The following is a 24,536-nucleotide window of genomic DNA, read 5'->3' as shown; positions in this document are numbered from 1 at the left end:
TTAAAGGAACAATCTTCAAAACACTATAAAGCCAGAGTACATATCAATATAAGAACAACTTGTCCGATTCCCCCCCTTGTGGTTAACAAGCTGCTGGTGGTGTGTCATTTCCTAGAAAAGCCCACTTTATCAGAAAATAAATATTGCAGCCTTGCAACTTGAACACCCTGCTGTGAGGAACCATAGATTTACTACATATAAAAATAAAATACTACGTTCTTATATGAACTTCAAGGAACAATCTTCAAAACACTATAAAGCCAGAGTACATATCAATAGAAGAACAACTTGTCCGAATCCCCACCTTGTGGTCATCAAGCTGCTGGTGGCGTGTCATTTCCACCAAAAGCCCAGTTGATCAGCAAATAAATATTGCAGCCTTGCAACCTGAACACCCTGCTGTGAGGAACCGTAGATATACTACATTTAAAAATAAAATACTACTTTCTTATATGAACATCAAGGAACAATCTTTAAAACACTATAAAGCCAGAGTACATATCAATAGAAGAACAACTTGTCCGATTCCCCCCCTTGTGGTCATCAAGCTGCTGGTTGTGTGTCATTTCCACCAAAAGCCCAGTTGATCAGCAAATAAATATTGCAGCCTTGCAACCAAAACACCCTGCTGTGAGGAACCATAGATTTACTACATTTAAAAATAAAATACTACGTTCTTATATTAACTTCAAGGAACAATCTTTAAAACACTATAAAGCCAGAGTACATATCAATAGAAGAACAACTTGATCGATTCCAAACCTTTTGGTCATCAAGCTGCTGGTGGTGTGTCATTTCCCCCAAAAGCCCAGTTGATCAGCAAATAAATATTGCAGCCTTGCAACCTGAACACCCTGCTTTGCTGAAACATAGATCTACTGCATACTAAAAATAAAAAACTACGTTCTTATATGAACTCAAGGAACAATCTTTAAAACACTATAAAGCCAGAGTACATAGCAATAGAAGAACAACTTGTCCGATTCCCCCCCTTGTGGTCATCAAGCTGCTGTTGGTGTGTTATTTCCACCAAAAGCTCAGTTGACCAGCAAATAAATTTTACAGCCTTGCAACCTGAACAGCCTGCTGTGGGGAACCATAGATTTACTACATTTAAAAATAAAATACTACGTTCTTATATGAACTTCAAGGAACAATCTTGAAAACACTATAAAGCCAGAGTTCATATCAATAGAAGAACAACTTGTCCAATTCTCCCCCTTGTGGTCATCAAGCTGCTGGTTGTGTGTCATTTACACCAAAACCGCAGTTGATCAGCAAATAAATATTACAGCCTTGCAACCTGAACACCCGGCTGTGAGAAACTATAGATTTACTACATTATAAATAAAATAGTACGTTGTTATATGAACTTCAAGGAACAATCTTGAAAACACTATAAAGCCAGAGTACATATCAATAGAAGAACAACTTGTCCAATTCACCCCCTTGTGGTCATCAAGCTGCTGGTTGTGTGTCATTCCCACCAAAAGCCCAGTTGATCATCAAATAAATATTGCAGCCTTTCAACCTGAACACCCTGCTGTGAGGAACCATAGATTTACTACATTTAAAAATAAAATACGGCGTTCATATATGAACTTCAAGGAACAATCTTTAAAACGCTATAAAGCCAGAGTAGATATCAATAGAAGAACAACTTGTCCAATTCGAACCCTTGTTTTCATCAAGCTGCTGGTGGTGTGTCATTTCCACCAAAAGCCCAGTTGATCAGCAAATAAATATTAGAGCCTTGCAACCTGAACACCCTGCTGTGAGGAACCATAGATTTACTACATTTAAAAATGATATACAAATTTCTTATATGAACTTCAAGGAACAATCTTTAAAACACTATAAAGCCAGAGTACATATCAATAGAAGAACAACTTGTCCGATTTCCCCCCTTGTGGTCATCAAGCTGCTGGTGGTGTGTCATTTTTACCAAAAGCCCAGTTGATCAGCAAATAAATATTGCAGCTTGCAACCTGAACACCCTGCTTTGCTGATACATAGATTTACTACATAGTAAAAATAAGAAACTACGCTCTTATATGAACTCAAGGAACAATCTTTAAAACACTATAAAGCCAGAGTACATATCAATATAACAACAACTTGTCCGATTCCCCCCCTTGTGGTCATCAAGCTGCTGTTGGTGTGTCATTTCCACCAAAAGCTCAGTTGACCAGCAAATAAATATTGCAGCCTTGCAACCTGAACACCCTGCTGTGAGGAACCATAGATTTACTACATTTAAAAATAAAATACTACGTTCTTATATGAACTTCAAGGAACAATCTTTAAAACACTATAAAGCCAGAGTACATATAAATAGAAGAACAACTTGTCCGATTCCCCCCTTGTGGTCAACAAGATGCTGGTGGTCTGTCATATCCACCAAAAGCCCAGTTGATCAGCAAATAAATATTGCAGCCTTGCAACCTGAACACCCTGTTGTGAGGAACCATAGATTTACTACATTTAAAAATAAAATACTACGTTCTTATATGAACTTTAAGGAACAATCTTTAAAACACTATAAAGCCAGAGTACATATCAATAGAAGAACAACATGTCCGATTCCCCCCCTTGTGGTCATCAAGCTGCTGGTGGTGTGTCATTTCCACCAAAAGCCCAGTTCATCAGGAAATAAATATTGCAGTCTTGCAACCTGAACACCCTGCTGTGAGGAACCATAGATTTACTACATTTAAAAATAAAATACTACGTTCTTATATGAACTTAAAGGAACAATCTTGAAAACACTATAAAGCTAGAGTACACATCAATAAAAGAACAACTTGTCCTATTCCCCCCCTTGTGGTCATCAAGCTGCTGGTGGTGTGTCATTTCAACCAAAAGCCCAGTTGATCAGCAAATAAATATTGCAGCCTTGCAGCCTGAACACCCTGCTGTGAGCAACCATAGATTTACTACATTTAAAAATAAAAAACTACGTTCTTATATGAACTTCAAGGAACAATCTTGAAAACACTATAAAGCCAGAGTACATATCAATAGAAGAACAACTTGTCCGATTCACCCCCTTGTGGTCATCAAGCTGCTGGTTGTGTGTCATTTTTCACCAAAAGCCCAGTTGATCATCAAATAAATATTGCAGCCTTGCAACCTGAACACCCTGCTGTGAGGAACCATAGATTTACTACATTTAAAAATAAAATACTGCGTTCATATATGAGCTTCAAGGAACAATCTTTAAAACGCTATAAAGCCAGAGTAGATATCAATAGAAGAACAACTTGTCCAATTCGCACCCTTGTTTTGATCAAGCTGCTGGTGGTGTGTCATTTCCACCAAAAGACCAGTTGATCAGCAAATAAATATTAGAGCCTTGCAACCTGAACACCCTGCTGTGAGGAACCATAGATTTACTACATTTAAAAATAAAATACTATGTTCTTATATGACCTTCAAGGAACAATCTTTAAAACACTATAAAGCCAGAGTACATATCAATAGAAGAACAACTTGTCCGATTCCCCCCCTTGTGGTCATCAAGCTGCTGGTGGTGTGTCATTTCCACCAAAAGCCCAGTTGATGAGCAAATAAATATTACAGCCTTGCAACCTGAACACCCTGCTCTGAGGAACCATAGATTTACTACATTTAAAAATAAAATACTACGTACTTATATGAACTTAAAGGAACAATCTTTAAAACACTATAAAGCCAGAGTACATAACAATAGAAGAACAACTTGTCCGATTCCCCCCCTTGTGGTCATCAAGCTGCTGGTGGTGTGTCATTTCCACCAAAAGCCCAGTTGATCAGCAAATAAATATTGCAGCCTTGCAACCTGAACACCCTGCTGTGAGGAACCATAGATTTTCTACATATAAAAATAGAAAACTACGTTCTTATATGAACTTTAAGGAACAATCTTTTAAACACTATAAAGCCAGAGTACATATCAATAGAAGAACAACTTGTCCGATTCCCCCCCTTGTGGTCATCAAGCAGCTGGTGGTGTGTCATTTCCACCAAATTCCCAGTTGATCAGCAAATAAATATTGCAGCTTTGCAACCTGCACGCCCTGTTGTGAGGAACCGTGGATATACTACATTTAAAAATAAAATACTACTTTCTTATATGAACATCAAGGAACAATCTTTAAAACACCATAAAGCCAGAGTACATATCAATAGAAGAACAACTTGTCCGATTCCCCCCCCTTGTGGTCATCAAGCTGCTGGTTGTGTGTCATTTCCACCAAAAGCCCAGTTGATCAGCAAATAAATATTGCAGCCTTGCAACCTGAACACCCTGCTGTGAGGAACCATAGATTTACTACATTTAAAAATAAAATACTTTCTTCTTATATTAACTTCAAGGAACAATCTTTAAAACACTATAAAGCCAGAGTACATATCAATAGAAGAAAAACTTGATCGATTCCCCCGTTGTGGTCATCAAGCTGCTGGTGGTGTGTCATTTGTACCAAAAGCCCAGTTGATCAGCAAATAAATATTGCAGCCTTGCAACCTGAACACCCTGCTTTGCTGAAACAAAGATTTACTACATACTAAAAATAAAAAACTACGTTCTTATATGAACTCAAGGAACAATTTTTAAAACACTATAAAGCCAGAGCACATATCAATAGAACAACAACTTGTCCGATTCCCCCCCTTGTGGTCATCAAGCTGCTGTTGGTGTGTTATTTCCACCAAAAGCTCAGTTGACCAGCAAATAAATTTTGCAGCCTTGCAACCTGAACAGCCTGCTGTGGGGAACCATAGATTTACTACATTTTAAAATAAAATACTACGTTCTTATATGAACTTCAAGGAACAATCTTTAAAACACTATAAAGCCAGAGTACATATAAATAGAAAAACAACTTGTCCGATTCCCCCCTTGTGGTCATCAAGCTGCTGGTGGTCTGTCATTTCCTTCAAAAGCCCAGTTGATCAGCAAATAAATATTGCAGCCTTGCATCCTGAACACCCTGCTGTGAGGAACCATAGATTTACTACATTTAAAAATAATATACTACGTTCTTATATGAACTTCAAGGAACAAACTTTAAAACACTATAAAGCCAGAGTACATATCAATAGAAGAACAACTTGTCCGATTCTCCCCCTTGTGGTCATCAAGCTGCTGTTTGTGTGTCATTTACACCAAAAGCGCAGTTGATCAGCATATATATATTACAGCCTTGCAACCTGAACACCCTGTTGTGAGGAGCCATAGATTTACTACATTTAAAAATAAAATACTACGTTCTTATATGAACTTCCAGGAACAATCTTTAAAACACTATAAAGCCAGAGTACATATCAATAGAAGAACAACTTGTCCGATTCCCCCCCTTGTGGTCATCAAGCTGCTGGTGGAGTGTCATTTTTACCAAAAGCCCAGTTGATCAGCAAAAAAATATTGCAGCCTTGCAACCTGAACACCCTGCTGTGAGGAACCATAATTTACTACATGGAAAAATAAAATACTACGTTCTTATATGACCTTCAAAGAACAATCTTTAAAACACTATAAAGCCAGAGTACATATCAATAGAGGAACAATTTGTCCGATTCCCCCCCTTATGGTCATCAAGCTGCTGGTGGTGTGTCATTTCCACCAAAAGCCCAGTTGATCAGCAAATAAATATTACACCCTTGCAACCTGAACACCCTGTTGTGAGGAACCATAGATTTACTTAATTTAAAAATAAAATACTACTTTCTTAAATATGAACTCCATGGAACATTCTTGAAAACACTATAAAGCCAGAGTACATATCAATAGAAGAACAACTTGTCCGATTCCCCCCCTTGTGGTCATCAAGCTGCTGGTGTTGTGTCATTTCCACCGAAAGCCCAGTTGATCAGCAAATAAATATTGCAGCTTTGCAACCTGAACACCCTGCTGTGAGGAACCATAGATTTACTACATTTAAAAATAAAATACTACGTTCTTATATGAACTTCAAGGAACAATCTTTAAAACACTATAAAGCCAGAGAACATATCAATAGAAGAACAACTAGTCCGATTCCCCCCCTTGTGGTCATCAAGCTGCTGGTGGTGTGTCATTTTTACCAGAAGCCCGGTTGATCAGCAAATAAATATTGCAGCCTTGTAACCTGAACACCCTGCTGTGAGGAACCATAGATTTACTACATTGATTAATAAAATACTACGTACTTAGATGGCCTTCAAGGAACAATCTTCAAAAGACTATAAAGCCAGAGTACGTATCAACAGAAGAACAACTTTTCTGATTCCCCCCCTTGTGGTCATCAAGCTGCTGGTGTTGTGTCATTTCCACCAAAAGCCCAGTTGCTCAGCAAATAAATATTGCAGCCTTGCAACCACAACACTCTGCTGTGAGGAACTATAGATTTCCTACATTTAAAAATAAAATACTACGTTCTTATATGAACTTCAAGGAACAATCTTTAAAACACTATAAAGCCAGAGTACGTATCAATAGAAGAACAACTTGTCAGATTCCCACCCTTTTGGTCATCAAGCTGCTGGTGGTGTGTCATTTCCACCAAAAGCCCAGTTGATCAGCAAATAAATATTGCAGCCTTGCATCATGAACACCCTGCTGTGAGGAACCATAATTTACTACATTTAAAAATAAAATACTACATTCTTATATGAACTTCAAGGAACATTCTTTAAAACACAATTAAGTCAGAGTACATATCAATAGAAGAACAACTTGTCCGATTCCCCCCCTTGTGGTCATCAAGCTGCTGGTGGTGTGACAATTCCACCAAAAGCCCAGTTGATCAGCAAATAAATATTGAAGCCTTGCAACCTGAAACCCTGCTGTGAGGAACCATAGATTTACTACATTTAAAAATAAAATACTACGTTCTTATATTAACTTCAAGGTACAATCTTTAAAACAATATAAAGCCAGAGTACATATCAATAGAAGAACAACTTGTCCGATTCCCCCCCTTGTGGTCATCAAGCTGCTGGTGGTGTGTCATTTCCACCAAAAGCCCAGTTGATCATCAAATAAATATTGCAGCCTTGCAACCTGAACTCCCTGCTGTGAGGAACCATAGATTTACTACATTTAAAAATAAAATACTATGTTCTTGTATGAACTTAAAGGAACAATCTTTAAAACACTATAAAAGCAGAGTACATATCAATAGAAGAACAACTTGTCCGATTCCCCCCCTTATGGTCATCAAGCTGCTGGTAGTGTGTCATTTCCACCAAAAGCCCAGTTGATCAGCAAATAAATATTACAGCCTTGCAACCTGAACACCTTGCTGTGAAGAACCATTGATTTACTACATTTAAAAATAAGATACTACGTTCCTATATGAACTTCAAGGAACAATCTTAAAAACACTATAAAGCCAGAGTTCATATCAATAGAAGAACAACTTGTCCAATTCTCCCCCTTGTGGTCATCAAGCTGCTGGTTGTGTGTCATTTACACCAAAACCGCAGTTGATCAGCAAATAAATATTACAGCCTTGCAACCTGAACACCCGGCTGTGAGAAACTATAGATTTACTACATTATAAATAAAATAGTACGTTGTTATATGAACTTCAAGGAACAATCTTGAAAACACTATAAAGCCAGAGTACATATCAATAGAAGAACAACTTGTCCAATTCACCCCCTTGTGGTCATCAAGCTGCTGGTTGTGTGTCATTCCCACCTAAAGCCCAGTTGATCATCAAATAAATATTGCAGCCTTGCAACCTGAACACCCTGCTGTGAGGAACCATAGATTTACTACATTTAAAAATAAAATACGGCGTTCATATATGAACTTAAAGGAACAATCTTTAAAACGCTATAAAGCCAGAGTAGATATCAATAGAAGAACAACTTGTCCAATTCGAACCCTTGTTTTCATCAAGCTGCTGGTGGTGTGTCATTTCCACCAAAAGCCCAGTTGATCAGCAAATAAATATTAGGAGCCTTGCAACCTGAACACCCTGCTGTGAGGAACCATAGATTTACTACATTTAAAAATGATATACAAATTTCTTATATGAACTTCAATGAACAATCTTTAAAACACTATAAAGCCAGAGTACATATCAATAGAAGAACAACTTGTCCGATTTCCCCCCTTGTGGTCATCAAGCTGCTGGTGGTGTGTCATTTTTACCAAAAGCCCAGTTGATCAGCAAATAAATATTGCAGCCTTGCAACCTGAACACCCTGCTTTGCTGAAACATAGATTTACTACATAGTAAAAATAAAAAACTGCGTCCTTATATGAACTCAAGGAACAATCTTTAAAACACTATAAAGCCAGAGTACATATCAATAGAACAACAACTTGTCCGATTCCCCCCCTTGTGGTCATCAAGCTGCTGTTGGTGTGTCATTTCCACCAAAAGCTCAGTTGACCAGCAAATAAATATTGCAGCCTTGCAACCTGAACACCCTGCTGTGAGGAACCATAGATTTACTACATTTAAAAATAAAATACTACGTTCTTATATGAACTTCAAGGAACAATCTTTAAAACACTATAAAGCCAGAGTACATATCAATAGAAGAACAACATGTCCGATTCCCCCCCTTGTGGTCATCAAGCTGCTGGTGGTGTGTCATTTCCACCAAAAGCCCAGTTGATCAGCAAATAAATATTGCAGTCTTGCAACCTGAACACCCTGCTGTGAGGAACCATAGATTTACTACATTTAAAAATAAAATACTACGTTCTTATATGAACTTAAAGGAACAATCTTGAAAACACTATAAAGCTAGAGTACACATCAATAAAAGAACAACTTGTCCTATTCCCCCCCTTGTGGTCATCAAGCTGCTGGTGGTGTGTCATTTCCACCAAAAGCCCAGTTGATCAGCAAATAAATATTGCAGCCTTGCAGCCTGAACACCCTGCTGTGAGGAACCATAGATTTACTACATTTAAAAATAAAAAACTACGTTCTTATATGAACTTCAAGGAACAATCTTGAAAACACTATAAAGCCAGAGTACATATCAATAGAAGAACAACTTGTCCGATTCACCCAATTGTGGTCATCAAGCTGCTGGTTGTGTGTCATTTTTCACCAAAAGCCCAGTTGATCATCAAATAAATATTGCAGCCTTGCAACCTGAACACCCTGTTGTGAAGAACCATAGATTTACTACATTTAAAAATAAAATACTACGTTCTTATATGAACTTCAAGGAACAATCTTTAAAACACTATAAAGCCAGAGTACATATCAATAGAAGAACAACATGTCCGATTCCCCCCCTTGTGGTCATCAAGCTGCTGGTGGTGTGTCATTTCCACCAAAAGCCCAGTTGATCAGCAAATAAATATTGCAGTCTTGCAACCTGAACACCCTGCTGTGAGGAACCATAGATTTACTACATTTAAAAATAAAATACTACGTTCTTATATGAACTTAAAGGAACAATCTTGAAAACACTATAAAGCTAGAGTACACATCAATAAAAGAACAACTTGTCCTATTCCCCCCCTTGTGGTCATCAAGCTGCTGGTGGTGTGTCATTTCCACCAAAAGCCCAGTTGATCAGCAAATAAATATTGCAGCCTTGCAGCCTGAACACCCTGCTGTGAGGAACCATAGATTTACTACATTTAAAAATAAAAAACTACGTTCTTATATGAACTTCAAGGAACAATCTTGAAAACACTATAAAGCCAGAGTACATATCAATAGAAGAACAACTTGTCCGATTCACCCAATTGTGGTCATCAAGCTGCTGGTTGTGTGTCATTTTTCACCAAAAGCCCAGTTGATCATCAAATAAATATTGCAGCCTTGCAACCTGAACACCCTGCTGTGAGGAACCATAGATTTACTACATTTAAAAATAAAATACTGCGTTCATATATGAACTTCAAGGAACAATCTTTAAAACGCTATAAAGCCAGAGTAGATATCAATAGAAGAACAACTTGTCCAATTCGCACCCTTGTTTTGATCAAGCTGCTGGTGGTGTGTCATTTCCACCAAAAGACCAGTTGATCAGCAAATAAATATTAGAGCCTTGCAACCTGAACACCCTGCTGTGAGGAACCATAGATTTACTACATTTAAAAATAAAATACTATGTTCTTATATGACCTTCAAGGAACAATCTTTAAAACACTATAAAGCCAGAGTACATGTCAATAGAAGAACAACTTGTCCGATTCCCCCCCTTGTGGTCATCAAGCTGCTGGTGGTGTGTCACTTCCACCAAAAGCCCTGTTGATCAGCAAATAAATATTGCAGCCTTGCAACCTGAACACCATGTTGTGATGAATTATGGATTTACTACATTTAAAAATAAAATACTACATTCTTATATGAACTTCAAGGAACAATCTTTAAAACACTTTAAAGCCAGAGTACGTATCAATAGAAGAACAACTTGTCAGATTCCCACCCTTGTGGTCATCAAGCTGCTGGTGGTGTGACAATTCCACCAAAAGCCCTGTTGATCAGCAAATAAATATTGCAGCCTTGCATCATGAACACCATGTTGTGATGAATTATGGATTTACTACATTTAAAAATAAAATACTACATTCTTATATGAACTTCAAGGAACAATCTTTAAAACACTTTAAAGCCAGAGTACGTATCAATAGAAGAACAACTTGTCAGATTCCCACCCTTGTGGTCATCAAGCTGCTGGTGGTGTGACAATTCCACCAAAAGCCCAGTTGATCAGCAAATAAATATTGCAGCCTTGCATCATGAACACCCTGCTGTGAGGAACCATAATTTACTACACTTAAAAATAAAATACTACATTCTTATATGAACTTCAAGGAACATTCTTTAAAACACAATTAAATCAGAGTACATATCAATAGAAGAACAACTTGTCCGATTCCCCCCCTTGTGGTCATCAAGCTGCTGGTGGTCTGTCATTTCCACCAAAAGCCCAGTTGATCATCAAATAAATATTGCAGCCTTGCAACCTGAACACCCTGCTGTGAGGAACCATAGATTTACTACATTTAAAAATAAAATACTACGTTCTTATATATGAACTTCAAAGAACAATCTCTAAAACACTATAAAGCCAGGGTACATATCAATAGAAGAACAACTTGTCCGATTCCCCCTCTTGTGGTCATCAAGCTGGTGGTGGTGTGTCATTTCCACCAAAATCCCAGTTGATCAGCAAATAAATATTGCAGCTTTGCAACCTGCACGCCCTGCTGTGAGGAGCCATAGATATACTACATTTAAAAATAAAATACTTCTTTCTTTTATGAACATCAAGGCACATTCTATAAAACGCTATAAAGCCAGAGTACATATCAATAGAAGATAAACTTGTCCGATTCCCCCCTTGTGGTCATCAAGCTGCTGGTGGTGTGTCATTTCCACCAAAAGCCCAGTTGATCAGCAAATAAATATTGGAGCTTTGCAACATGAACGCCCTGCTGTGAGGAACCGTAGATATACTACATTTAAAAATAAAATACTACTTTCTTATATGAACTTCAAGGAACAATCTTTAAAACACTATAAAGCCAGAGTACATATCAATAGAAGAAAAACTTGTCCGATTCCCCCCCTTGTGGTCATCAAGCTGCTGGTGGTGTGTCATTTCCACCAAAAGCCCAGTTGATCAGCAAATAAATATTGCAGCCTTGCAACCTGAACACCCTGCTGTGAGGAACCATAGATTTACTACATTTAAAAATAAAATACTATGTTCTTATATGAACTTAAAGGAAATATCTTTAAAACACTATAAAGCCAGAGTACATATCAATAGAAGAACAACTTGTCTGATTCCCCCCCTTGTGGTCATCAAGCTGCTGGTGGTGTGTCATTTTACCCAAAAGCCCAGTTGATCACCAAATAAATATTGCAGCCATGCAACCTGAACACCCTGCTGTGAGGAACCATAATTTACTACATTTAAAAATAAAATACTACGTTCTTATATGACCTTCAAGGAACAATCTTTAAAACACTATAAAGCCAGAGTACATTATAACAATACAGCCCGACCCGTGGGTTAACTGAAATGACTGATACCAACTGTTTTTTGATATGTAACTGTGTAGTTATTGGACAATACAGTGCCCTAGGGATTTGTATGTGTACCTATGTGTATTTATATATCAGTCTGTCGCATTTACTAGTAATATTCTGTATTCGTTGTGAAAAGACTTTTATTGTCGTCATTAACGGAATTACATAATAAATGCCAAATTAAATGATTCATCAGCAGGGTGAGCTAAGAAATGTAAAGTAACGGATAATAAGATACTGTAGAAGTATTGGTATAAGTGGTCAGAACCACTAATTACGATCATTTGGAACAAGAAATGTATTAGTATAGAAAAAGCTTCATTATCTTGAGAAACAGCTTTTTAAGTGATTACTAAGCAATGTATTCGTACTTGTTATTCATTTTATATCCTATTTTGAAATTAATGTACTTTGTAAACACATTTTGATTAACTCTCCAATTGTTTGCATCACACAATGTTCAGATTTTTCGTATTTCAGGGCGTATTTGTAACTTCCTTGTATACAGTCTGATAGAAAGCAGAATTTGTGATGTCATTAAATGTTAGTATCTGAAACCGAACTGTAATTAATTAAATAACTCAAAATTCACAAAAGACATTATTGTAATTAGAACCATATCGATTTTTAATATTTAAACCTAGTGATGACACTACAAAAATTACGTCAACTAATATTGTTAATTTTTCCTTATTCGGGTGTAATGTCTGTTCGCAAACATTTTGTACATTTTAATTGTAACTTTGAAATTCTTCAGAATTAATAATGCAATATTTTGTGAGTGATTGTTAAAATTCTATATAAGCAGAGATGATGCGAGGTCAGAGTCAGTCAGTTGTTTGTGATGATTTCGGCTGGAGAGTCTGTACAAGTGACGTCTGTAAATAAATAATGTGAAGTGTGAAGAATTCTCCGATTTCTTCATCTAAAAATGAACCCCCAAAAGTTAAGTTTATAAATATAAAGCTGCTCGACGAACAAGTAGCTTTATAAGTGGTGGTGTGAGCTGGGATTTGATGATTGAAATCGGAACTGTTTTTAAAAAGTAATTGTTTCAGGTGACCGCAAGACGAATACTAAACATAAATTGTGAAGAAATTTTTGTGTTTATGGACGCACAGAACGAGTGGATGTTGCTGCATGAGAAGAGTTGGTGTGGATAAGAAATACAAAGAAAATCATCACCTGCATGGGGAGATCGTAAATCATAACAACTGATCTGATGATAATGGACCAAATTCTCGGACTGCACCGCTGGAATTCAGATGAGTAACAGTTTTTTTTTTAATTAATTTGTGTTTTTTTTTTGTTTTTGTGAGGAAAAGATTTTACTATGGCTGATAAAAAGTGTGTAGGCGGTGAATCAATTGAAAACACTTCGGACCTAGGATCGAGTATCAGTGAACTAAGTGTAGATCGAGGTTTTGGTGGAGAGGGTTCCAGTGAAAATGTCGCCACAAGTACTCCAATTGCACAGGGAAGAGTAGGCGGAGACGATCTGTTAATGTTATTAATGCAACATATGAAAGAAGCGAAGAAACAGATGGGACAGATTAGGCAGGATACTAGTAAGATAAGGGAAATCCAGGATGGTTTGGCAGCACTAAAAATGACTGTCGAGACAGGGCAGGGTGAACTCAATACTCGTGTAGGAGCAGTGGAAGAACGGGTTGATGTATTAGAAACTAATTTCACACAAGAGTTGTCCAAAAATGAGGAAAGGTTCAAAAAACTAGATAAGCATGTAGAAGTAGAAAATTCAAAACTGAAAGTAGAGGTTGTTCAGACTAGGAGAATCTTAGAAGAAAAGCTTGAATCCAATAAAAAGAATTCAGAGTTAAAATTTGCAGAAATTTCCAATCAAATAAGTAATGTAGATCTAAAGTGTGATGAAAAAATAGATTTGTGTAAAAATAATGTTGTAGGTTTAAGTAAGAAAGTTGTAGAGTTACAAGAAGGTGTAGCCCAAAGAAATTTTGTTAGCAATTTTAATTGTGTATGGGGTGGCATACCTTTAAAATGCTTTCCAGGAGATGGGAAATTGCATCCAGTTGATTTTTTACAGCATTGTCAGGATAATTTTAGTAATGACATGACAGATAATGTAAAAATTAAATTTGTTAAACGATTTTTGGATGGAGAAGCAATCTCGTGGGCAAATCAGAATGTTAATTCTACCATGTCATATAATGAATTTGAAAGAAAGTTTTTAAATAAGTTCTGGTCAGATTCTGAGCAAGCTAGGATTAAAAGTGAGTTTTTGAATGGTCGAATGTATAGGGAAAGTGATGGTAGCTTGAAGTGTTTTTGTGAAAGTCAGTTGAGGAAATTAGTACACCTCGACAAACCTTTTGATGAACTAATACAAATAGATGCATTAAAAAGAAGACTACCAAAAAGAGTACAGTGGGAGTTGATTTATGGACCAGATGATTCTGTAGATCAGTTCTTGAGGTATGTAGATAAGTTGGATAGAGCTTTTGAGAGAAATGAGAGGTTAAACAATGGCAGATTTGGCAATCAACCAACTGGGGGGTGGAACCAAAGCAGGAATCAAGGCAGGAGTAATAATAGTGATAACAGATGGATCAACCATAGTAATGGGGATGGAAACAGAGGGCACAATAGCAGGGAGAGACCTTGGGAAAATAATAACAGACAATTTGATAATCACCAATCAGGACAAGGCAATTTAAACTGACAGATGCCTCATTGGGAGCCTGTCAGTTTGGGGCAAGAAATGTGTACCGAAATCAGGCTAAACACCACTGGTCTAGAGACACCGAAAATAATTACAGAAGACAGAATAATCGAAGATGTTGGAGTGGAAGTGACAGTACTAATGTAAGACGAGTGCATCAAATTGGCAAATTGCAGTTTAACAGTAAACTCTGGAAATGTATGAATGAAAGTGTTGTAGATAGAAGTAATAGCATCTGTAAGAATGTTGAGGAAGTTCCGTTAGAGGAAGAAACTATTTCAAGTCTATATAATCAGTGTGGTAATGAAGTTTGCAAGGAAAATGTTGGTTCTGATAGTAATCTTGATGAGTTTGGATTAAGTAAATTAATGAAAGAAGAACCTATCCCTGTTAAGCACTTAAGTGATGATACCTGTACTAGTGTACATGTCAACAATTCTGATGGTCATAGTAAAGATGTTGTAGAAGTGTTCAGTGTTGGAAATGATAGCATATGTAGTAATATTGATAGTGAAAGTGTTGGAAGTAATGATGAATGTGAGGAAGAATTAGATGACATGGTGTATTTGGAGGTTAAAGAAGATTTAATTAGTAGTGAAGAAGATGATATCAGTAGTATTTGTGAAGAATATGAAGATCAGATTGTGCCAATGAAAACTGGGAAGGTATCATCAGATAAGGAACATGCAGAGAGCCATCATAATGTAGATGAGATGCTAGAAATGTTATGGGATACTTACAAGGATTATAGTGACAGTGACAGAATAAAAAGGGTCATCAAGATTATTTGTGAAGAATTGCATTCCAACTGGCAAGGTAGAACCAATCAACAGGCTTACAGTGGGATCAGTTCCGGGAAAAACAGACAGTGTGTTAAGGACAGACGTGACATCAAGCAATCATCTGATATAGCATTAAGTAAAATTCAGACAAGTAAGAGAAATTGTACAGGCAAAAATGGTACAAATTACTTGGACTTTAGAGATATTGAAGAAGATCTGTTGGATGAAAATGAGGACAGTAAGAAGGAAAAAGTTTTAGGTTGCCCGTATATACGTATAAAAGTTGCAAATTATGAAGGACTTTGCCTCTTAGACACGGGTAGTCCTGTCTGTGCCATTTCTGAAAAATTTAGAGACCAGATAAGACATAGTGATGACTTTGAAGAATATCCTGTTATTGGAATCAAAATTAAGGGAGCAACTGTTAGGCACAGCAAAGTTGTAAACAGGCAAGCCTTAATATCTTTCACTATTAATGATGTACAGTATAACCAAGGATGCTTTGTAGTACCTGATCTCAATGAGAATATTTTGTTTGGAATGAATTGGATACAAGGAGTAAATGCAGATTTTGACTGGAATAACAAAAAGTTAAAGCTCACCAAGCCAAAGGCAGATGGAACACATGTGACTGAACTAATTATCCAAAATTGCCTAGAGAATAATTTTCAGATTAGAAGAGTGATTTGTACAGATGAGAAGATCGACATTAACAAGGAAGACAATGAAGAAGACTGCAGTGAAGACAAGTATGCTGAATTAGTGGCCACCAAACTAAAAGAAGCTGGTAATTTAAATGAAGAACAGACAGATCAACTAGGCAGTTTGTTGTGGGAATACAAAGATGTGTTTAGTGAGAAACCTGGGAAAGTGAAGAACTATGAATGTAGACTTAAACTAAAACCTCACGAACCATTTTTCATCAAACCCTATGGAGTACCCATTTCAAAAAGAAAAGCTGTGGAGGAAGAACTACAAAAGATGGAAGAGTGGAGAGTAATTGAAAGATGTAATAGTGCATACAATAACCCGTTGGTGGTGGTTTCCAAACGTGATGGTGGAGTAAGACTTGTGCTCGATTCAAGACATTTAAACAAATACCTTGAGAGGGAAACTGATCACCCTGAAAATATAGATGAGTTATTACATAAGTTTGAACATATGAAGTACATGTCTAGCTTAGACTTAACAGCTGGTTTCCATCAGATACCATTAGAGATTCAGTCTAGAAAATATACTGCGTTTTTATATAGAGGAAGATGTTATTGCTATTGTGTTGTACCATTTGGCCTTAATGTATCAATTGCAGAATTTATTCGAGCATTGGATTTTGTTCTAGGAAAAGAACTGTTAAGAAAACTAATCCTTTATGTTGATGACATACTTGTAACAGGAAAAAGTTGGGAAGAACATATACATTTGTTGGGTGAAGTGTGTTACAAATTAAGACAGGGAGGCATGTCATTAAAACTAGAGAAGTGCAAATTCGGAGTTAAACAGCTCAAATTTTTAGGCCATACCATATCAGAAGAAGGAATCTTACCTGATGAAGAAAAACTTGAAGCCATTGCAAAATTTCCTGCACCCAAGACTAAGAAACAACTTAAATCATTCTATGGAATTTGTGGCTACTACCGGAAGTTTGTCAGCAATCAAGCTTTAAATGTACCGTGTTTGAACAACTTGTTGAAGAAGAACACCATTTGGGTATGGGACAAGGATTGTCAGGAAGCATTCGACAACATCAAGAAACAGATGTGCAACAGTAAAATGTTATACAGACCTGACCTTACAGAACCATTTTGTATCATGACCGACAGCAGTGACTATGGACTGGGAGCTCATTTGTTCCAAGAAAAGATTGTAGATGGTGTGACGGAGCACAGGTCAATAGCTTTTGCCAGTAGAACTTTACAGAAACATGAGAAGTCATACACTGTCACCGAAAAAGAATTGTTAGCAGTCTATTGGGCTTTCATCAAGTTCAAGAATTACCTATTAGGACATCAAGTGGTAGTATACACAGACCATAAGGCTTTGATCTACATACAAGAGTGTACTTTGCATCACAGCAGGATAACCAGGTGGGCACTATTCCTCCAGCAGTTCGACTATACAGTAAAATATATAAAAGGTGAAGAAAATCAAATCGCAGATGCTCTATCAAGGTTGCCAATGGGAGGAGAAGGTGAAAATAACAGTGATGAGTGTGAAAGGGAGTTTCGGATTATGTATCTAAAAGGGGTGAAAGATGAGAATGAAATCAGGAAAATTTGTAATGACATCCGTAGATATCAAAACCATGATTCCAACTGGAAGTTAGTTAAAAGTTATCTAGGTAAAAGAGGATATGAGAAAGTAGAGCAGTATTATAAAGTGCATAAGGGTATACTATTCAGAAGATACAGTGCAGACAGTGACACTTGGAGATTGTGTTGGCCAGAACAGTATATTGAAGTGTTGATAAAGTATGTACATGAAAGTTTCGGGCATTGTGGGACACTGAAATGTATCCAAAAGATTCAAGAAAATGTGTACTTCTACAACATTGCTAGGAGAGTGAGAAAGCAAATATCTACATGTGACAGGTGTCAGAGAGTAAAAGTTAGCAATCAAACTTGCAGAGGATATATGCAAAACATCTTGCCAAAGGAACAACTACAACTTGTAGCAGTTGACCTTTATGGATCATTGCCTAAGGCTAAAGGAGGATTTTGTTACATATTTGTCATGGTGGATCTTTTTTCAAAATTCATTAAACTATATCCATTGAAGAAAGCAACAAGTAAGAACATCATTTTGAAAATTAGAAGAGACTATTTCACAAAGGTGGGAAAACCAAAGAGCATGCTCTCTGACAATGGAGCACAATTTACTTCTAAAATTTGGAAAACATTTGTGGAGGATGAGAACATAAACCATATTCTGATCTCTGCGTATCACCCGTCCAGCAATCCGGCTGAACGTTACATGAGAGAAATAGGGAGATTATTTAGAACTTATTGCAACAAAAATCATGTGAGTTGGATAGAGTACGTAGACAGCTTTGAAGATATACTGAACAGCTTACAACATTCGTCTACTGGGTTCTGCCCATATGAAATACTGTATCATAAGAAACCGCCAAATCTGATCAACGAATTAATTGAATTCCCAGCATGTAAAGCTATGAGTCCACAGGAAAGAGAAGAAATAGTCAAGAAAGTAATGGAACAACAGGGGAAACTAAGAAAAAACAAACATGACAAGAAGTTGAAACCTACAAATTTTAAAATTGATGATCTGGTCCTGGTGAAAACACATGAAAAATCCAAAGCGATAAGCAATGAATTAAAGAAATTCTTTGACATCTATATTGGCCCATTCAAAATTCAGTCTATGCCACACCCAAATGCATATAGATTAGTGTACCCAAAGTCAGGAAGACTATTTGGTTTACGTAACATAACTGAACTGAAACCTTATAAACAAGTGTCAAATACCAAGAAAAAATAAGATAATGTAAAAGCTCTCAGGAGGATACATCCTGTATCAAGTGCGTGCCGAGCACTAGGTCTCCGAGCTATGTAGCATTCTATTTTCTTCTTTTCGTTTTCGGATGCTACATCTTTTACTCATCTATAAACCTATAACGAAGTTATCTCTCACTGAAAATACTAGCCATTCTTTTAGTATAAGTTTTTTTTTTGTATGTCATATGATTATTGAGTGACATTGTTTGAAAATAAGTAAATAAATTTAACTGTGTATAAAATTTGAATCCTCCCTTGACTAATGACTAATAATTCTTTAAGCATTTCAGGCAATAGTTATTACTATAATTCCTGATTAATATGTGGTGTAAAACTTTTCCAGATCCATATGTGTGTGTGTACTCTATGTTATGTAATATTGTAAATAAATTACTGTTAGCATTTTCATTACAGAATAGAATCCAAGGGGATATAAGATAATGGAGGTCATTGTGGTTATGGTCTGTAGAGTATGTATTTGATTTGTGGGTGGTTCTTTGAAGATTATAGGCTTGGTCATGATTTTGTTAGTTTGCCAATGAGATATACAAATGGACAATGTTAAGGATGTACACGTGTTACTAAATGGACAAGTTGTACTGTGAAAAATGAGTAAGTTTGTCATTACAAGGTGGTGTGCTAATGAACAATCAGTGAGTTTGTGTTTGATATGATAAAGAGCTAAAGGATATCTGGGACATTTAATATGCTGTATAGTGTATTATGCTGAAATATTAATCAAAAAGAAAGGATACATAAATAATTCATTTTTGTTCATTAACTTTAAGTTGTATATAGCTAAATCCTTACAGTTTAGAGATGCTTAATTTTGTGTGATTTTGTCTATAAATATACTAATAGTGTAGGATAGTATGTTAATGATTTTGATACATTTATACCTGATGTGACCTTAATTGTAACCTGCACGAGTACCTTGCGAAATGAGTTCATCCCTGTTCCTACCTAGAGAACTGTATCAAAGATCCTTACCTGACCTGAAAAAAAATTAAGAAACTAAAAAACTAATAGTGGACTGTGCTATTGCAGTGTAGAGACTGCCAGAAGCAGAGGGGCTGCAGACACAAGATGGACAGCGCATTGGGACGGATGATTGTGAGCTGCCAATTCATTAAGATATGCAACATGCACCAGTGACTGGAGTAACAGCTAAGAAAAAAAGAAATTCTATTTTGGAGGGTATTTAGCAGCCATTCATACAAGTTACACTTGTAAGAGTGGCTGGGGGGGTGTATAACAATACAGCCCGACCCGTGGGTTAACTGAAATGACTGATACCAACTGTTTTTTGATATGTAACTGTGTAGTTATTGGACAATACAGTGCCCTAGGGATTTGTATGTGTACCTATGTGTATTTATATATCAGTCTGTCGCATTTACTAGTAATATTCTGTATTCGTTGTGAAAAGACTTTTATTGTCGTCATTAACGGAATTACATAATAAATGCCAAATTAAATGATTCATCAGCAGGGTGAGCTAAGAAATGTAAAGTAACGGATAATAAGATACTGTAGAAGTATTGGTATAAGTGGTCAGAACCACTAATTACGATCATTTGGAACAAGAAATGTATTAGTATAGAAAAAGCTTCATTATCTTGAGAAACAGCTTTTTAAGTGATTACCAAGCAATGTATTCGTACTTGTTATTCATTTTATATCCTATTTTGAAATTAATGTACTTTGTAAACACATTTTGATTAACTCTCCAATTGTTTGCATCACACAATGTTCAGATTTTTCGTATTTCAGGGCGTATTTGTAACTTCCTTGTATACAGTCTGATAAAAAGCAGAATTTGTGATGTCATTAAATGTTAGTATCTGAAACCGAACTGTAATTAATTAAATAACTCAAAATTCACAAAAGACATTATTGTAATTAGAACCATATCGATTTTTAATATTTAAACCTAGTGATGACACTACAAAAATTACGTCAACTAATATTGTTAATTTTTCCTTATTCGGGTGTAATGTCTGTTCGCAAACATTTTGTACATTTTAATTGTAACTTTGAAATTCTTCAGAATTAATAATGCAATATTTTGTGAGTGATTGTTAAAATTCTATATAAGCAGAGATGATGCGAGGTCAGAGTCAGTCAGTTGTTTGTGATGATTTCGGCTGGAGAGTCTGTACAAGTGACGTCTGTAAATAAATAATGTGAAGTGTGAAGAATTCTCCGATTTCTTCATCTAAAAATGAACCCCCAAAAGTTAAGTTTATAAATATAAAGCTGCTCGACGAACAAGTAGCTTTATAACATGTCAATAGAAGAACAACATGTCCGATTCCCCCCCTTGTGGTCATCAAGCTGCTGGTGGTGTGTCATTTCCACCAAAAGCCCAGTTGATCAGCAAATAAATATTGCAGTCTTGCAACCTGAACACCCTGCTGTGAGGAACCATAGATTTACTACATTTAAAAATAAAATACTACGTTCTTATATGAACTTAAAGGAACAATCTTGAAAACACTATAAAGCTAGAGTACACATCAATAAAAGAACAACTTGTCCTATTCCCCCCCTTGTGGTCATCAAGCTGCTGGTGGTGTGTCATTTCCACCAAAAGCCCAGTTGATCAGCAAATAAATATTGCAGCCTTGCAGCCTGAACACCCTGCTGTGAGGAACCATAGATTTACTACATTTAAAAATAAAAAAACTACGTTCTTATATGAACTTCAAGGAACAATCTTGAAAACACGATAAAGCCAGAGTACATATCAATAGAAGAACAACTTGTCCGATTCACCCCCTTGTGGTCATCAAGCTGCTGGTTGTGTGTCATTTTTCACCAAAAGCCCAGTTGATCATCAAATAAATATTGCAGCCTTGCAACCTGAACACCCTGCTGTGAGGAACCATAGATTTACTACATTTAAAAATAAAATACTGCGTTCATATATGAACTTCAAGGAACAATCTTTAAAACGCTATAAAGCCAGAGTAGATATCAATAGAAGAACAACTTGTCCAATTCGCACCCTTGTTTTGATCAAGCTGCTGGTGGTGTGTCATTTCCACCAAAAGACCAGTTGATCAGCAAATAAATATTAGAGCCTTGCAACCTGAACACCCTGCTGTGAGGAACCATAGATTTACTACATTTAAAAATAAAATACTATGTTCTTATATGACCTTCAAGGAACAATCTTTAAAACACTATAAAGCCAGAGTACATGTCAATAGAAGAACAACTTGTCCGATTCCCCCCCTTGTGGTCATCAAGCTGCTGGTGGTGTGTCATTTCCACCAAAAGCCCTGTTGATCAGCAAATAAATATTGCAGCCTTGCAACCTGAACACCATGTTGTGATGAATTATGGATTTACTACATTTAAAAATAAAATACTACATTCTTATATGAACTTCAAGGAACAATCTTTAAAACACTATAAAGCCAGAGTACATATCAATAGAAGAACAACTTGTCCGATTCCCCCCCTTGTGGTCATCAAGCTGCTGGTGGTGTGTCATTTTTACCAAAACCCCAGTTGATCAGCAAATAAATATTGCAGCCATGCAACCTGAACACCCTGCTGTGAGGAACCATAGATTTACTACATTTAAAAATAAAATACTACGTTCTTAGATGACCTTCAAGGAACAATCTTCAAAACACTATAAAGCCAGAGTACGTATCAATAGAAGAACAACTTTTCTGATTCCCCCCCTTGTGGTCATCAAGCTGCTGGTGTTGTGTCATTTCCACCAAAAGCCCAGTTGCTCAGCAAATAAATATTGCAGCCTTGCAACCACAACACTCTGCTGTGAGGAACCATAGATTTCCTACATTTAAAAATAAAATACTACGTTCTTATATGAACTTCAAGGAACAATCTTTAAAACACTATAAAGCCAGAGTACGTATCAATAGAAGAACAACTTGTCAGATTCCCACCCTTGTGGTCATCAAGCTGCTGGTGGTGTGTCATTTCCACCAAAAGCCCAGTTGATCAGCAAATAAATATTGCAGCCTTGCATCATGAACACCCTGCTGTGAGGAACCATAATTTACTACACTTAAAAATAAAATACTACATTCTTATATGAACTTCAAGGAACATTCTTTAAAACACAATTAAATCAGAGTACATATCAATAGAAGAACAACTTGTCCGATTCGCCCCCGTTGTGGTCATCAAGCTGCTGGTGGTGTGACAATTCCACCAAAAGCCCAGTTGATCAGCAAATAAATATTGAAGCCTTGCAACCTGAACACCCTGCTGTGAGGAACCATAGATTTACTACATTTAAAAATAAAATACTACGTTCTTATATGAACTTCAAGGAACAATCTTTAAAACAATATAAAGCCAGAGTACATATCAATAGAAGAACAACTTGTCCGATTCCCCCCCCTATGGTCATCAAGCTGGTGGTGGTGTGTCATTTCCACCAAAAGCCCAGTTGATCATCAAATAAATATTGCAGCCTTGCAACCTGAACACCCTGCTGTGAGGAACCATAGATTTACTACATTTAAAAATAAAATACTACGTTCTTATATATGAACTTCAAAGAACAATCTTTAAAACACTATAAAGCCAGAGTACATATCAATAGAAGAACAACTTGTCCGATTCCCCCTCTTGTGGTCATCAAGCTGCTGGTGGTGTGTCATTTCCACCAAAAGCCCAGTTGATCAGCAAATAAATATTGCAGCCTTGCATCATGAACACCCTGCTGTGAGGAACCATAATTTACTACACTTAAAAATAAAATACTACATTCTTATATGAACTTCAAGGAACATTCTTTAAAACACAATTAAATCAGAGTACATATCAATAGAAGAACAACTTGTCCGATTCCCCCCCGTTGTGGTCATCAAGCTGCTGGTGGTGTGACAATTCCACCAAAAGCCCAGTTGATCAGCAAATAAATATTGAAGCCTTGCAACCTGAACACCCTGCTGTGAGGAACCATAGATTTACTACATTTAAAAATAAAATACTACGTTCTTATATGAACTTCAAGGAACAATCTTTAAAACAATATAAAGCCAGAGTACATATCAATAGAAGAACAACTTGTCCGATTCCCCCCCCTGTGGTCATCAAGCTGGTGGTGGTGTGTCATTTCCACCAAAAGCCCAGTTGATCATCAAATAAATATTGCAGCCTTGCAACCTGAACACCCTGCTGTGAGGAACCATAGATTTACTACATTTAAAAATAAAATACTACGTTCTTATATATGAACTTCAAAGAACAATCTTTAAAACACTATAAAGCCAGAGTACATATCAATAGAAGAACAACTTGTCCGATTCCCCCCCCCTGTGGTCATCAAGCTGCTGGTGGTGTGTCATTTCCACCAAAAGCCCAGTTGATCAGCAAATAAATATTACAGCCTTGCAACCTGAACACCCTGTTGTGAAGAACTATTGATTTACTTCATTTAAAAATAAAATACTATGTACTTATATGAACTTCAAGGAACAATCTTGAAAACACTATAAAGCCAGAGTACATATCAGTAGAAGAACAACTTGATCGATTCCAACCCTTGTGGTCATCAAGC

The 24,536-nt window shown here is 36.6% G+C and overlaps 1 long non-coding RNA gene across 1 annotated transcript; it reads left to right on the top strand.

The window, feature by feature from the left end:
* The first annotated feature begins 11,953 nt into the window (after nucleotides 1-11,953).
* LOC126293572 (uncharacterized) lies at nucleotides 11,954-20,142 on the top strand. The gene is made up of 2 exons (XR_007552313.1): nucleotides 11,954-13,259; nucleotides 20,033-20,142. It is a non-coding gene; the product is annotated as an uncharacterized LOC126293572 (long non-coding RNA).
* The last annotated feature ends 4,394 nt before the right edge of the window (nucleotides 20,143-24,536 follow it).

Source organism: Schistocerca gregaria, chromosome 10, assembly GCF_023897955.1.
Source record: "Schistocerca gregaria isolate iqSchGreg1 chromosome 10, iqSchGreg1.2, whole genome shotgun sequence".
Lineage (NCBI taxonomy): Eukaryota > Metazoa > Arthropoda > Insecta > Orthoptera > Acrididae > Schistocerca > Schistocerca gregaria.
Note: the sequence above shows the minus strand (reverse complement) of the source record. Positions and strands in the feature narration are given on the sequence as shown.